This window comes from Aquarana catesbeiana, linkage group LG08 (assembly GCF_042186555.1).
Source record: "Aquarana catesbeiana isolate 2022-GZ linkage group LG08, ASM4218655v1, whole genome shotgun sequence".
NCBI classification, from domain to species: Eukaryota; Metazoa; Chordata; class Amphibia; order Anura; family Ranidae; genus Aquarana; species Aquarana catesbeiana.
In genome coordinates this window covers 275,943,326-275,950,306 of record NC_133331.1, presented here as the reverse complement: position 1 = coordinate 275,950,306, position 6,981 = coordinate 275,943,326, and positions in this window count along the sequence as shown.

The window sequence follows — 6,981 nt, the reverse complement described above, 5'->3', positions numbered from 1 at the left end:
ACAGATGTGATCAGTCATCAGTAGTAATGATTTAGGTAATCAGAGTGGATTTATAATTCTTTCATTTTATAATGATATTTAATTAGCTATAAAAAATGAATTGATTATTAATATATTATCTATTAATATTTATTGTGATAATAATTATTACTGACAGTGATGAAGTTGGGTGTTTGTTGGAGGGTGATTTGCGCCCATACAAAATGAATGAGTTTAAATAGCAATGCAAAGAATCGCATGCAATGTGAACAGAAATGAGCTGAGATTCCTGTCTGAATCGCATGCGGAAGATTCCCCTCCACTCCTGTGTGAACTCAGGCTTGTCATAATGATTTCAGCCTCAATAACATTTAAAAAAAAAAAATAGAATCTATTCATCAATTTAGGCCAATGTTTAATCTGCTACATATTTTCAGTAGAAAAAATCCCAATAAGCGTACATTGATTGGTTTACATGAATGTTATAGCGCCTACAAACTGTGGGATATATACTGGAATTTTTATTTTTTACACTAGTAATTGCGGTGATCAGCGACTTTTAGCGGGACTGTGACACTGTAATGCCCCGTACACACTATCGGACATTCCGACAACAAAATCCGTGGACTTTTTCCAACGGATGTTGGCTCAAACTTGTCTTGCATACACACGGTCACACAAAGTTGTTGGAAAATCCGATCGTTCTGAACGCGGTGACGTAAAACACGCACGTCGGGACTATAAACGGGGCAGAAGCCAATAGCTTTCATCTCTTTATTTATTCTGAGCATGCATGGCACTTTGTGCGTGGGATTTGTGTACACACGATCGGAATTTAAACGATCGGATTTTGTTGTCAGGAAATTTTATAGCCTGCTCTCAAACTTTGTGTGTCAGAAATTCCGACGGAAAAAGTCCGATGGAGCCCACACACGGTCGGAATTTCCGACAACACAATCCGATCGCACTTTTTCCAATGGGAAAATCCGACCGTGTGTACAGGGCATTACTGTACTAACAACACAGAATGCGAACAGTGGCGGCTGGTGTTTTATTTTTAGGGGGGGAGGGGGTGGCAAGCAACCACCCCCAACCCAGCCCACTTGCTGTCTGCCAGTCGCTCCAGCGCTTACCATATCTAGGTGGCGGGCACCGGGCAGCGGCTCCTGTGTCCTTTCCTCCATCTTGGCGGCGGTGTGTCTCCTCCCCTCCAAAAGGATCGCCTGTCTTTTCAGCCAATTGGGTGACGGGTCTGAAGACCCGCTTCCCAATTGGCTGGGAGGAGGATCAGTATATAAATATTCATTTGCTATTGTAACACACCTGGGCGGGCTCGGTTTGCAGTGCTCTGCTGACAGAACGGAGCTCTGTATTGTTTACATTGACAGAGCTCTGTCCTGTCTCCCTTCTCGCTGATCAGCAGGTGTCAGAGGTCATCCATTGGCCAACACCTGCTGATCAGGCTAATCACTACACAGCGGGTGTGCCCTCTACCCGGAAATACCGGATCTTGTACTAGGTACATGTTCCAGCACAGGAGAGCCACTCTGCTGCCATACTCCTATGTGAGGCGGTCAGCAATTGGTTAAAGCTCCAATGTTGCTTTAAGTCCCTATTTTAGGAAATGTCATAAGAAGACCCGTCACAAGATACTTATGTAGGCACCATTTCTGATGTCCATCCAAAAATACTGACTGCCATGGTGATCCTCTATTTTCAATGCTTTCTATGTCCCTGACTAGGAACATTGGAGCTTGTCACACCGATGTTAGCAAGATCCAACCCTTCTTGCTGTGCTATCTACTGCCGGACCTCATCAACTGAAGATGTCCAGCCTGAACTTCCTTCCTTTTGGTAGTTCAACTTCCTCTCAAAGCCGTCACTCCCACTGAAAGCCTGGTTTCAACTTTCAGTTAGTGTGTGGCACTTTTCATGTTATAAAAATGTATACTCTTTTCAACCAAGGTATGCAGAATACCATCTCTGAATGCACAACACATCGAACCTTTAAGTAGATGGGCTACAGCAGCAAAGACCACACCGGGTGCCACTCCTGTCAGTTGAGAACAGGAAACGGAGGCTACAATTCGCACAGGCTCAACAAAATTGGACAATAGAAGATTGGAAAAATGTTGCCTGGTCTGATGGATCTTGATTTCAGCTGCGACATTCAGATGGTGAGGTCAGAATTTGATGTAACCAACATGAAAGCATGGATCCATCCTGACTTGTATCACCGGTTCAGGCTGGTGGTGTAATGGTGTGGGGGATATTTTCTTGGCACACTTTGTACCCCTTAGTACCAATTGAGCATTGTTTAAACACCACAACCTACCTGAGTATTGTTGCTGACCATGTCCATCCCTTTATGACTACAGTGTCCCCATCTTCTGATGGCTCCTTCCAGCAGGATAATGCACCATGTCACAAACCTCCAATCATCTCACCACTGGTTTCTTGAACATGACAATGAGGTCACTGTACTCCAATGGCCTCCACACTCACCAGATCCCAATCTAATAGAGCACCTTTGGGATGTGGTGGAACGAGAGATTGGCATCATGGATTTACAGCTGACAAATCTGCAGCACCTGCGTGATGCTATCATGTCAATATGGAGAATTAAGGCAGTTCTGAAGGCAAAAGGTGGTCCAACCCGGTACTAGCAAGGCGGCCGGTGAGTGTATATACATGGAAGGCTGGTAACAATGGTGCAGTGAAACTGAAAGACATCCTGGTAGACCATTGTGGAACCTCCTTTTCTGGTACTTACATGCCTTTATCAAAGGGCTTCAGACTTGTGTTGATTACATCAGTTTGAGATGCTTATGAGATTATTTAGAATATACATTTCACCTCCTTCAAGCAAACTTTGCATTCCTATAGACTTGTTGAGGAATGAAAAGCCTCTGTCAGGAGACAAAAATCTGAACCTGCAACCTCCACTGTGTCTGGTAGTGTCTCTTCTTGCTGAGCCACCTAAGATGCTGGACTCTTTAACCATGTGATCAGCTGTGTCCAATCACAGCCGGTCACATGTAAACACGGAGATGCCGGAAATTGGCTCTCCTCGCCGCACACTGACAGAGTGTGAGGAGAGGAGAGCCGATCAGCGGCATCTCCTCACAGGGGGACAGCTAGGGAAGTAATCAGGGCACTGATCATCAGTGCCCTGATTACAAGATATAGATAAAGTGCCACAAATAAATAAAATGCCATGCCCACCAATGCCAGCATACAGTGCCCACCAATGCCAGTGATCAGAGCCCACCAGTGGCAGCAATCAGTGCCCACACTGCCCACAAGTGCCACAAATCAGTGCCCATTAGCCTTGCCAGTCAGTGCTGGCAATTAGTGCCGCCTATCAGTGCTGCTCATCATTGCCCATCACTGCTGTCCATCAATGCCCATCAGTGCCACCCATCAATGCCCATCAGTGCCCATCTGTACCGCTTATCCATGCCGCCTATCTGTGCCCACCAGTGCCACCTATTAGTACCCATCAGTGCCACCTAACAGTGCCCATCAGTGCTGCCTAACAGTGCTCATCAATGCCACATATCAGTGCCACCTATCAGTGCCCATAAGTGTGGCATATTAGTGCCTCCTCATCAGTGCCCATAAGTGCCACCTTATCAGCGCACATCAGTGAAGGCGAAAAAGTACTTAGTTACAAAATTTACTGACAGAAAAAAAGTAAAATAACTATTTTTTTTCAAAATTTTTGGTCTTTTTTTTTTTTTTTGTAAAAAATAAAAAACCCAGCAGTGATTACATACCAGCAAAAGAAAGCTCCATTTGTGTGAAGAAAATGATAAAAAATTTGTTTGGGTACAGTGTAGTATGACCGCGCAATTGTCATTCAAAGTGCGACAGCGCTGAAAGCTGAAAATGGTTTGGGCAGGAAGGGGGTGTCCGTGCTTATTGATTATTGTGCTCTCCCCCCACGATCATCTCGCTCTTGGTGCTCCTGCTGCCATCCGTGTCTTTGCCACCACTCATTACTGACCTTTGGCTTGGTCCTTGATCACACTCCCTCTTAATCCCAACCTGCAACCAGGGCTGTGGATAAGGAAGTACCACCAGTCCTCCTGTATGGAGCCCAGGCCAGCAGGGGGGCCCAGGCACCAGGGTAAATAGGATGTGGGCAGAAAGGGTGATCGGTGTGGCAGGGGGGCAATTACTGCAACCAATCCCCTGTATGGCTCTCCCTGCAGGAGCTGAAAGTTGGCTTATTCTCTCCCGTTGGCTTTCAGCTGCTGCAGAGAGAGCCATGCAAAGGATCTGTTCCAGTAATTGTCCCCCCTGCACCACACTGATCACCCTCCATGTGCACCAAAAATTGCCCAGCCCCCCCCAACCCCGCAGTGCCAGCTTCCTGTGGGCAGCTGCAAGCACACAATAGGATCCTTAAAGGGGTTGTAAAGGTTCATTTTTTATTTTTTTAAAATAACAAACATATCATACTTACCTCCACTGTGCAGTTCATTTTGCACAGAGTTGCCCCCGATCCTGCTGTTCTGGGGTCCCACGGGGCTCTCTCTGCTCCTCCCCGCAATAGCTAACTCCCTCGAGAAACTCTCTCCCAAGGGGTTACCTTGCGGGCGCGCTCCCGTCTCATACACTCTGCGTCCATAGTGTCTCAGTCTCGCCCCCTGGCGGCCGCGTCTTTTGGATCTGATTGACAGCAGCGCGAGCCAATGGCTGCGCTGCTATCAATCTATCCAATGTAGAGCCGAGAAGACTAGACTGAGGAGAGCCGAGAAGCCAGCGTGTTCTCAACACGGAACTTTCGAGGGCTCAGGTAAGTAAACTGGGGGGCCTGTAACTATCAGATGTTTTTTCACCGTAATGCATAGGATGCATTAAGGTGAAAAAACAGGAAGGTTTACAACCCCTTTAATGACTGGGAGTTGTGGAAGGGTCCGGTAAATATGTAATATTTACCAGCCCTTTCCTTTCCTGAATGAACACAATGAGTGATTAGTATCGATCACTCATTGTGTTCATTCTTACCGGAAGTATTGGCTGTATAGGGCCCAGTGTCAGATTGTCTGTATGGGGCCCCATGGTTTCTAACAGCAGCCCTGCCTGCAACCACTCATTACTGGACTTTGGCTTGTTTGTCCCTTGACTACACTTCCTCTTAACCATTCATTACCAACCTTTGGCTTGTTTACGGACTACGCTTCTGCTTGAACCCTACCTGCTATATCTGCTACTGGACCCTGGATTGCTCACCTCCTGGTGGGGCGATCCTACAGACTGCAACCTGACACTAACATGCAGCAAAACCCATCTCCACCATCAGGAGCTCTGGCGAAGACCGGTTATGCCGCGTACACATGAGCGGACTTTTTGACCGGACTGGTCCGACGGACTATCTGACAGACTTTCGACGGACTTCCAACGGACTTTCCGAATGAACGGACTTGCCTACACACAATCACACCAAAGTCCGACGGATTCGTGCGTGATGACGTACGACCGGACTAAAAAAAGGAAGTTGATAGCCAGTAGCCAATAGCTGCCCTAGCTTGGGTTTTCGTCCGTCGGACTAGCATACAGACGAGCGGACTTTTCGATAGGAACTGGAAGTTCCGATGTAAAGATTTGAAACATTTTCCAAATCTAAAGTCTGTTAGATTTTCAACCGAAAAAGTCCGCTGCAGGTTCGATAAAGCCCACACACGGTCGAATTGTCCGCCGGACTCGGTCCGTCGGACCAGTCCGATCGAAAAGTCCGCTCGTGTGTACGCAGCATTAGTTCTTAGACCTTGCACCTTGGGTGAGCCCATGTCATCCACCAGAGCTATCTGCTTGTATACCTATCCTGCTGGTCAGTGGGTGCCTCTCTACTGCTAAAGCTACTAGTCTCGGAGCCTGACTACTGACCGTGACAACCCGTCAAATGTGACCCAAAGCCTGTCGGTACAGGCCCTAATAGAAGTTTTGACAAGGCAGTTTTGGTGTTTCGTTTTTGGGGGATCTGTGGCTTTACCAGAGATTTTTTTTGTGCCCTGACTTGTTTTTAGGAATGGTCAGTGCACCAATGAAAGGGCTAGGCTACCCAATAGTGATGTTTGGAGCCTGCTGAGCTAAGAACACCCTTGGCTTCTTTTATGTCGTAGAAACTCTAATGCTGCGTACACACGATCGGATTTTTCGACACCAAAAACCGTGGATTTTTTTCCGATAGATGTTGGCTCATACTTGTCTTGCGTACACACGGTCACACAAATGTTGTCGGAAATTCCGTACATCAAGAACGCGGTGATGTACAACATGTACGACAAGCCGAGATAAATGAAGTTCAATAGCCAGTGCGGCTCTTCTGCTTGATTCCGAGCATGCGTGGAATTTTTGTGTCGGAATTGTCTACACGTGCTCGGAAATTTACGACGGATTTTGTTGTCGGAAAATTTGAAATCCAGCTCTCAAACATCGGTTGTCGGAAATTCCGACAGCAAATGTCCGATGGAGCCTACACACGGTCGAAATTTCCAACAACAAGCTCACATCGAACATTTGTTGTCGGAAATTCCGACCGCGTGTACGCGGCATAACAGTGAGATCTCTGTGTCATAGTTCCTGACTATTCCTGCCTTCAGGGGGTTTTGGGTGCTCCTGTCCACTTTTGGGTGCTTCAACTACAACCGTTATGCCCCATACACACGAGCGGAATTTCCGCCGGAAAAACCATCCAAGATTCTGCTCAAGCTTGCCGTGCATACACACGGTCACACAAAAGTTCTCTGAACTTTCCCCCGTCAAGAACACGGTGACGTACAACACCACGACGAGCCGAGAAAATGAAGTTCAATGCTTCCGAGCACGCGTCAAATTGTTTCCGAGCATGCGTGGTTTTTTGCGCATCGGAATTGCATACAGACTAACGCATTTTCGGATAGGAACTTTTTACGACCGAAAAATAGAGAACCTGCTCTCAATCTTTTGCTGGTGGGAATTCCGCCAGCAAAAGTCTGATGGAGCATACACACG